The sequence below is a fragment of the Urocitellus parryii genome, unplaced genomic scaffold (assembly GCF_045843805.1).
Source record: "Urocitellus parryii isolate mUroPar1 unplaced genomic scaffold, mUroPar1.hap1 Scaffold_88, whole genome shotgun sequence".
NCBI classification, from domain to species: domain Eukaryota; kingdom Metazoa; phylum Chordata; class Mammalia; order Rodentia; family Sciuridae; genus Urocitellus; species Urocitellus parryii.
In genome coordinates, this window is record NW_027554213.1 from 471,215 (window position 1) to 481,599 (window position 10,385).

Genomic DNA, 10,385 nt, shown 5'->3' on the forward strand with positions numbered 1-10,385 from the left:
ATTTTGTGTATTAACTTCTCTAAACTGATGGATAGTTATTTTTTACTTGGAAAATATTAGGTATTTATTTCCTAATAAAGATAACACATATGCTAGGTTAAACTATGTGAAGTTGACATTTTTGGAGGGGAAAATGATCAGCTATCAGCAATTTCATTTGGTCCTAATGAAAACAAAATCAGTTTCAAATTTTCTAAATGTATGATCATTTTTAAAATCATAAACCTCCTGGCCTTACTACTTTAAAAAATTAGAGTGCAAATAAGGTTTACTTTAAGTTAGTGTGATTTAAAGTGCTTACTTAGAGTATTTCTTTTTTCCTACAAATAATTCTGAGCAGCTCTTACTATCTGTTGTAAAACTCCAGTAACCAACAGCTTTTCAGGTCAAAAGGAGATGATGCAAAACACTCAGAAACTCAACACCAATCAGCTATTATAAATTGAATCAAATAAGTTGAATTAATTTTAATTTTAAAGGATAAACGTATATTATTAAAAGCTGAGAAAACATACATATGAAAACAAAGTATTTTGCAATTAATATTAACATAGAGGGCTGTGTAACAAATAAGAATATTAACAATCTTGGGAAATGGTCACATTTCATTCTAACAGATATTTAAGCAACAGATGTCTTAAATATTTAAGTTGAATTATTCTCCCACAGTTAAAAAATACTTGAATTAAACAATATTGTTAGAGTTTAGTGCCCTTAAACCAAATCTAAGCTGAGTACCTGAGAGTTGTGTGCCACAGACAACAGGGATTTTTGGCGAGTCCCTCCTCTGTTCACCTCAGCAACGATTACAAACTTTCACTTTCAGCTTTCACAGGTAGTCTGCCCAATGAGTCTGCCTCAAATTTCAAAGTCAGAGAAAGCTCAATCACAAATAAAGTACCTTTACCTCTTCCCTTAATGTTTCCACTTTATCTAATGCCCAGCTTCTTTCCCAAGTTGATTCATCTTTCTTCATGTGATCCCACCGTTCCCATCCTAGTTGACTTCCAGGGATTCTTCAAAGATTTCAATCATATCTCATATGTCTTCAACCTCCCTGTCTAGTTAGACTATTCTCCTCAATATAAGAAAAATGTTCAATTGTTTCTTATCTAAAGCTCCCAAAGTCTCTTAGACCCTTTTATCTACCCACATGCCTCCTCTGTCTTGCTCCTTCCTTTCCCAGCTCCTTCCTTTCATTTGCTTTCTCATTCACCCCCCTGATCTTCTACAATCTGGCTTTTACCAACCCAAGAAAATACTCTGAAGAAGGTCTCTAATAACCTCCTCTGGACCCTTTTCTTTCCTCATTTATGTACTATTTCTTTAGATGTTATAATCTGCATTTTTTTTTGGTACTGGGGATTGAACCCAGGGGTGTTTAACCACGGAACCACATCCCCAGCCTCCTTTTGTTTTGTTTTGTTTTGTTTTGTTTTCATTTTGAGACAGGGTCTTACTAAGATGTGTAGGGCCTCACTTAATTTCTGAGGCTGGCTTTGAATTTGTGATCCTCCTACCTCAGCCTTCAGAGTCACTGGGATTACAGGCATTAGCCACCACTCCTGGCCTCATCTGCCTTTCTTGAAATTTCTCTCTTATCTTATAGGGGGTGGGGGAAGTGTCCTCCGGGCAGCTCTGGTTCAACCCAAACGTCTGGTGGCTGTGGTGGCCGCGCTGGGCTCCAGGCGGGGCTGGCGGCGCCTCCTCCGTCTTCTCTTCCTAGTTGGCCTGCCAGCAGCGGCTGCGCAGCCTCGGGGCCTGTCCCGCCTCCTGAGCCGCGGAGTGGGCGCGGTGGCGCTGCAGAAGGTCCACGGGTCTACTCTGTGCGCCCAGCTCGCCTCACTCCTGCAGGGCTCCTCCAGGTGCTTGTTTATGGCTGGAGCCTCCGCTGCTCGGGCTGCGCCATCCCCCATCCTACCTCATCCCCCAGACCTCGCCCCCCCCCAGCAGCGCGCGGCTCATTGACTGCCCCCCCACCCCTCTCGGCCCGGCTGGCCCCATCCCCCTCCTCCTCCACCCACCTGGGCGGCCAGGCCCTTCCTCCCTTGCACGCCTCTTCCTCATCTTTTCCCTCCTTCTCCTCTTCCTCCAGCCTCCGGACGCATGGAGCCTGCCCTGCGGCCGAGCTACTGCTCGGCGCTGCTTCTCTGCTTGCCTTGGTTCGGGGCGCACCCAGAGAAGTGGGAGAATCGCCGCGTTCAGAGCGCCCGCCAGCACAGTGGCCACCACGGCAGGAGCACCCGGGCCCGGAAGGCTACACCAGTGCCAGGCAGTTTTGAGTTCTTTCCCTCGGTCTGATTTCAGATTGTATGTGGCTTGCTAGATGAAGCTCTGTTGAATATTTGCTCCAAACTCCCAACTCTGGGATCTTTATTCAATATGAGAAACTCCTTTCTCATCTTTAAGAAGCAGTATGTACCAATAGGGTGTTCAGGGCTGCATCTCTTCTTATTGATTGGTCCAACTTTCCTGTTCATTGGGGGGGGGTCACTTTTAATTGTCCTCTTTGGTCATGCATCTGTAATGCTTGATCAGCACCCATGCAGTTTAGTTCTTAAACATACTGTCTCCTCTGCTTTCTAGAAATCATTAATTGAACACATGAGCCTGAGTATATGTTAAATGTTTTTGATATCTCTTTTAATCCTCAGAGTAATCTCATCATAAGTTATGATCAGACATATTTTTTTTTTTACAGAAGAGAAACTGGCTCAGAGAAATGATTTAATTATTCCAAAGGGCCATAGGCTATGTGCCTGAGTCAAGATTCAGGTCAAGGTTCTGGTGACTTCATGTTGACACTATGTTGCTTTCCATCCAGGAGCAGCTTGTTGGTCGTGGAGTCTGGCATGCTTATCATATTCCACATCAAAATGTCTCTGCTAGGTTTCACTGTGTTTCCGCGTCCCTAGTTGCTGATCAGGGTGGTGGCCATTTACCTGTTTAGAACTAGGAGTATGCCCAAGTCTTACTGGCTAACTGGGCTTACAGGTCTTTCTTAACTCCCCAACATCCAGCTCATCCTGATCTTACTACTAGGCTAAATCCTGCTTAGATGAGGCAGAAACTATACATGTTAGTGTCCAGATCTGTGTGAAGATTTTACATCTTTATTCTGACATTGTTACATTCTGAAGCCACCAAAGGATTAAAGGGAGAGTTCCTTGTTTCTCATTCTGAATTTTATTTTATTTTTTTAGTTACTAAAATAAAGTTTGAGACTCTAAGCATATCATCAGAGCAGTTTATTTGCCAATGATGCAGTGAAACGCACATTAAAAAATGCTTTCAGGAAGTAAAACTTGGGGCTAGGGTTGTGGCTCAGTGGTACATCACTCAACTAGCACGCATGAGGCTCTGGGTTCGATTGTCAGCATTATATGAAAAAAAGATAAATAAGTAAAGGTATTGTGTCCATCTACAACATATATATATATATATATATATATATATATATGTATATATATATATATATATGTATATATATATATATATATGTGTGTGTGTGTGTGTGTGTGTGTGTGTGTGTGTGTAAAAATAAAATTGGTGGTTTAGGTTTCAGCAGGCCATGAATCCAAATATTATTACAGTTAATGAAATTAATGGTAACTATTATTTGTTGATTATGTATATTGTTCCCAGACTTTATGTACATTCTCTTGTTTAATCCCCAAACAATTCTACATAACAGGGACCATTATCTTGGTTTTATAGATGAGGAAAACTAGGCACAAATCAGTTATGCAACTTGTCTTAGATCAGGTTATAGGTTATCAATCGGAGAGTCAGGATTTGGAGATAGGGTATCTGATTTCAGAGCACAAGCTTTCCATCAAACATAAAGAATTATAATGTTTTATTTAAACAAATAGAAAATTATAGATAGTGTTGTTTTTCAAAGTAATAATGCTGTTACCTTGAGACAATATATATACCCATTTCCTAAGAATATTGACATTTCCCCAAAATATTTTTGGAACTGCCCTTTGATCCAATTATAAATATACTAGAAAATTAGACTTGTTAGGTTCCTAGCCTGGTTTTGATTTTAAAACACCATTAGCTTAGTATAAAAATAGTTCCTTCAATCAAAAAAATTGATAAATATTGTCCCTCATGGAAATATACAAAATCAATTAATTCCCCAAAGAAGAAATAAAAATGACAAATAAACATACAAAAATAGTTTAAGCAAATATAGTCAAAGACATGCAAATTATAGTGAGAAAACAATTTTCATCTATTAGATTCACAAAAACCTTAATGACTGGCAATATCCAGGACTGGCAAGGCTGGAGGCAACAAGGACTTTCATGAATTATTGATAGTACTACAACACAGTTCCTTTTTTTCTGGAAAGAAATTTGGCAACATATATGAAGTTTTAGCCTGATATATTCCTGATCCAGATATCATAATTTTGTGGGGTGGATGGTTCTGGAGATTGAACTCAGGGGCACTTGACCACTGAGCCACATCCTTAGCCCTATTTTTTGTTTGTTGTTTGTATTTTAATTAGATACAGAATCTCACTGAGTTGCTTCATGCCTCACCTTTACTGAGGCTGGCTTTGGACTCACGATCCTCCTTCTTCAGCCTCCTGAACCACTGGGATTATAGGTGTGTGCCCCCACTTCCAGCTCAGATACCACAAATTTTTATTGTATCTGTAAAGATATTCATGATGCATTTTGATTTTTTAAAAAAGGAATGATATGATAATAATCATGGTAGAATCTCATTTTATTTATATTTATACTTAACTTTATATCCTATCACTATACAAAAAGATATCATATATAAATAAAATTCTGGAAAAAATGTTCACACACATATGATCTACATTGGCACAGACTGCAATAATTTTGAACTGTTCTTAAGACATGAAACATATTCACAAATGAAGTGGACTTGCCATGTCTGAAGACAAGCTTTCTTTATGTGAAACGTGGATCAGTCTCAAAAGAGAATTTACAAAATTGTTTTATAATATAATGGAAAGAAGCTCTCCAAATGGTGAAGGCATTCAAGTGCTCAATATTTGAAGGTGTAATTCTGGACTGTTTGTTAACAAAATCTTCATACTGGTCTTATTTTTGTACCTCATTTGTTCTGTTTATTTACATCAGTTTTCATTAAAAAATTTGAGACCTGAGCCCTAAAGAAATTCACTCACTCAGTGTATGAACAGGCATTAATTCCTTTAGCTTTGACATGCATTAGTAAATGAAAGCATATTTTTAGTTGCTTGACCAAGCTCAGGAATCTGCAAGTCTGCTAACATTGCATTATGTGGATGGTGCCCTGAATAATACCATGTACCTTATTGCAAAAGCTGAAGATGTGCTTGTGGAATTTATTTTATTTGATTTATAAGGACTGCTGCACACAAATAGATTATTGTAGTATCTGTGATTAATGGGACACCACACGGCTGCATGGACTTCATAAATCATTTGATGCAATGTCTGAGTGAATTTTACTTGCAAAATCAGTTTCAATCAGCCTGGCTTGAAAACTAGGTAAAGCAGAAGGAGCTGTCCAGTTGTGGGAGGTATCAAGGTGGAGCAGCAGAGAGCACTACATCCAGTTTATGTCTCCAGTTATTAGTGCTTTGGAAGAGTGAATACACAGCATGTTAATTAAATCTGCAGATGGAATTGGAAATGTCACAAATGCTGAGAAGGCCAGGGAAATGATACAAATTGGCCTGAAGTGATAAGTGGGGGTGGGAATAAAGACCAAAAAAATGTGATAGATTTGTCCGTGTGCATGAATCTGCGAATGCTTTGAAAAGTTGGTTAATTTTATAACTCCGTTAAGATCCCAAATATCATATAAAATCTATTTGGGAATAATGAATATTTTAGAAAGTGACTGCATGGTTTTATTCCAAGATCAATAATATTCAGCATTTGTTTTTAAAATAATGATTTTATGGCTTTTTCAATACATAGATAATACATATTCATCACGGAAGAATCAGAAGCCATAGATCAGCAACAATAAAAAATATTCTTTAGATTTTTAATGGGATATATATTCATATAAACAAAAATGAGGAAATGAACTCATGTTGCATATTTAATTTGGTATCCAGCTTTGTGTTGTTGTGATTATTGTTTTATTTTTTCTTTGTTTTTTCAGTACTGGGAATTGAACCCAAGGTCTTTCATATGCTGGGCAAGTATCCACCAATGAATGACACCCTGCTAGCCCTTTTTTTTAATACTTTTTTTAGTTTTTGATGGGCCTTTATTTTATTTATTTGTTTATATGTGATGCTGAGAACTAAACAGTGTATTACACATGCTAAGTGAGCACTCCATCACTAAGCTACAATCCCAGCCACACCAACCCTTTTATCTCTCTCTCTATCTCTCTCTCTCTCTCTCTCTCTCTCTGTCTGTCTGTATAGACGAGAGAGAGGGGGGAGAGAGAGAGAGATAGAGAGAGAGAGAGAGAGATGGGTTGATGGGTCTTTATTGTTATTTATTTATATGTGGTGCTGAGAATCAAACCCATTGCCTCATACATGCTAGGCAAGCATAGATTGCTTGCCTACAATTGAGCTACAACTCCAGCCCCACTAACACTTTTGTTCCATATTTTTATTGGTGCTTTAGAATTACACATAATGGTGAGATTCCATGTTACATACTCATACATGCAGACAACATAACAACATAATTTGGCCAATATAATTCCCCAGTATTTCTCAATATATTTCAGTCAATATCATTCTCCTTCCTCCTTTCCCCTAGTATGCTCCTGTACCGATCTCCCTCAATTCTTCTATTTTCATGAGATCCCCTCATTTTCTTTTCCTCTTTCCACATATGATAGAAAACACAGGAACATTTGCTTTCTGAGTTTGGCGTGTGTCACTTAACATAATGTTTTCAAGTTCCATCCATTTTTCTGCAAATGACATAATTTCATTCATAAAGGCTGAATAAAACTCCATTGTTTATACATATAACATTTCCATTCTACCTTTTCAGATAGCCATTGAGTAACCAGTCTGGTGTCAGGTACAGTTTCTCAATGAACAAGGCAGACAAGGCCTCTGCTTTTATAGAGCTTATACTGAAATGATTGGAGCATAAATCAGCAAAGAAAAAAATCTTATTGGTACTAAATACTTTACATGGAATAAAAATGAAGAGTGTTAGGGTCATCCCAGATAGACTGAATGGCTATGTTAGAAGGGGTCAGGAGAGAGCATTTTTTTTGAATAGGTAATCTTTAAGCTGAAATAGGAATGAACAGAAGTGAGCCATTGAGTATGAGGTCAGAGTATTTCTGGCAGGGGGAACAGATAATACCAAGCACTAGGCTGAGAACAAGCCTGGGAGACAGGAGGACATTGGGGTGGTGCTTAGAAGAAGAGGACCGATGAAGAATACAGGGGAGCCAGACATAGTGAGGAAGGGGAAAAGTCAATGTGTTGGAAGTCTTAATGAATTGCTGATGCAAAGGAAAACTCAGAGCAGTGAACTGTCAGAATAGAGAGACATGAGCAGAGAAGAGTATGCTTGAAACTGAGATTATAGAGGAGCTATAGTTATTGGTGATGATGAGGTTAAGTGTAGGAGCCAATGAATGAAGAAATTGTGATGGAAAAATAGATCACTGGATGACCGAAGTTCATTAAGAAAAAATATTTTGTATGGCTTTCTTTACTTTCTTTAGATATATTTCATAGTTAACCTACATAAATACATTTTAAAAAATTAATACAATTCTCTAGCTAAAATACAAGGATAATTAAAAGAAAACACTTATAAAATTTTATGTATTTCAATATTTAAGTGCTTAGATACAATTACATTAGACATAGAAGTAGCATACAGTAGACATATGCTTGCACCTATGCATAGTATCTCCTATGAATTTAACAACTACAAATAGAGATTAATGCAGGTGTGTTATGAGGGTGACTTAAGTAGCATTGCTTCAAGTGATACACACACATTTCTAAAATGGAAAAGACCTACTTCCAAGAACTCATTGTATAATTCTGAATTTTAAAAAAGAGTAGTCTTCTATTTATTGGATACTTGCATTCCTGAAAAATGCCATATTAAAACTTCACAAATCCTGTAATCCCAGTGGTTGGGGAGGCTGAGGCAGGAGGATTATGAGTTCAAAGCCAGCCTTAGCAAAAGAGAGGTGCTAAGCAACTCAGTGAGACACTGTCTCTAATAAAATATAAAATAGGACTAGAGATGTGGCCTAATGGCTGAGTGCCCCCGAGTTCAATACCTGGTACTCAAAAACAACAACAACAACAACAACAGAAATGTCAGAAATACTTTGTGTTTCTATGTTAAACATAATTAGGTTCAAGGATAAAATGGCTATAAACAATTCTTTTTAGCAACACGAAAAAATCCAGCACATAAAATAATAGTGCAGGACATAAGATGAGTCTTTGTTTCAGGGACTGGCCATATAGTGTAGGAAGCATATGGTCTGTGTGTTCTGCCAACTGAGGAGCATCATCTTCCTAAATCATATGCCCACAGAAAATGACCCATAGATTTGGAAAAGCTGATATGTGTGTCCACCCACAGAGTCTATTTAACTGGTTTAAAGCAAGGCTCAGTTCAATTACTGGTCTAGGAGAGGCCCAGTTGAGTGCTAGGAGAGAACTGTCTATATTAAAGTATAGACCCCTTGCATCAAGGCCATCAAGAATGGTGGTACAGGGCTGGGGATGTGGCTCAAGCAGTAAGACGCTTTCCTGGCATGAGCAGGGCACTGGGTTCAATCCTCAGCACCACAAAAAAATAAAATAAAGATGTTGTGTCCACCAAAAACTGAAAAATAAATATTAAAAAATTCTTTCTCTCTCTTCTCTCTTAAAAAAAAAAAGCAAAAAAGAATGATGGTACAGTTTGTACACTGCATAGTCCCAGAGGGCAAAACTAGTCAAATGACTATTTTTGTCTCTCAAATAAAAACCTTAAGCTTGCTGGGTGGCTCAAGTGAAATTGCATGTGAAAATATCATATTCATATTTTAGGTAACAATTTTTAATTGTTATGTTTCTCTCTTCATAGACCTATAAGATTTATTACATATATTAAAAATTAAGCCTTATAAGGTATTTTAAATTTTAAAAAAATTATAAAATTATGAACTCACAACCTGCACACCATTTTTTGTCTTTCTCTAAGAAACCCTATCCTATCACAACTTGGAATACAACAAACTCTGAGGTACTCAAAAGAAACAAGAAACTTCCTGAGTTAGAACGATACTGGAGATTGCAGACACTCTTAGAAAAATAATAAGCATGTTTCCATATTAGGATAATCATAGATGTGAAATACTGTTACAGAGAAATTGGAATTGATTATTTTATATTACAGAGTAGTTCTTTTGTTCGCAAAATGGCTCTCTGATTTATAAAGGGGTTTACTTCATGCACTTTTATAAAGCTTCCTATTACAGTGATAAAGTGACTTGACCTACAACAATATTCCTTGAGGCATAGTTCTTAAAATCTGAATATTCATTTGATGGTATTTATTGAGTTTCTACAATGTGTTCCTCACTGTGCTGAGCTCTGGGTATCTCAATTTAGAACAGACACTACCTCTGGCCAAGAACAGCTTCCAGTGTGAGAAGACAATGTGTGAAGTGTGAATTCAAACACAATATCACAAGTAATGAATTTAGAGTTGTGATTGAGGTGTCCAGAGGACAGTGCATATAATTGAGCCTGGAGGAGGTGGCAAGGGTCTTACCAAGGAGATGGCAGTTCAATTGAGTCTTGAGTAGTAGACATTTTCCCAGGGAAAAAGTAAGGAGAGGAGCAATCTAGCCAGAGGAAATAGCAAGCACAAAGGACTGAGGTCTGACAAGCGAATGGCTAGATGAGACTGAAAAGTGAATTGACAGAGGGGTGATGCTGGGGTGAGGGGAGCAATAACAATGAAAGTAGCTACAGCCTGTGGAGGGCTTTGGATGTTATGCTAAGGAGTGTGGATTCAATCCTGCAGAAAACTAAAAATCCGCAGGAAATTTTAGGCAGAGGGCGATATCAATTTTGTTCTTTAGGGAAGCTACTGGGAGCCATGTGGAAGTGGGACAGCAAGGGGAAAGACAGATGACAGAGAGCACTTTGGAGACCTGTGTTAGTGGCACTATGCCCTGGTGGCTTTCATGTGTAGATTTCACCCTCTGCAATCAGGTCAGGAGCTGTGGGCAGGAAGTAGGTTGATAATGAAGCTTAAAGTTGGCTTTTATAGGCAGCAGGTAAGAGACTGAAAAAGAAGAGAGAGTAAATGCAGGAATGAGGTACCAATATGGACTTCAGTGTAGAGCAGTCAGTAGAGGTTGGAATCCGGAACCTAATCTAGGAGAAACAA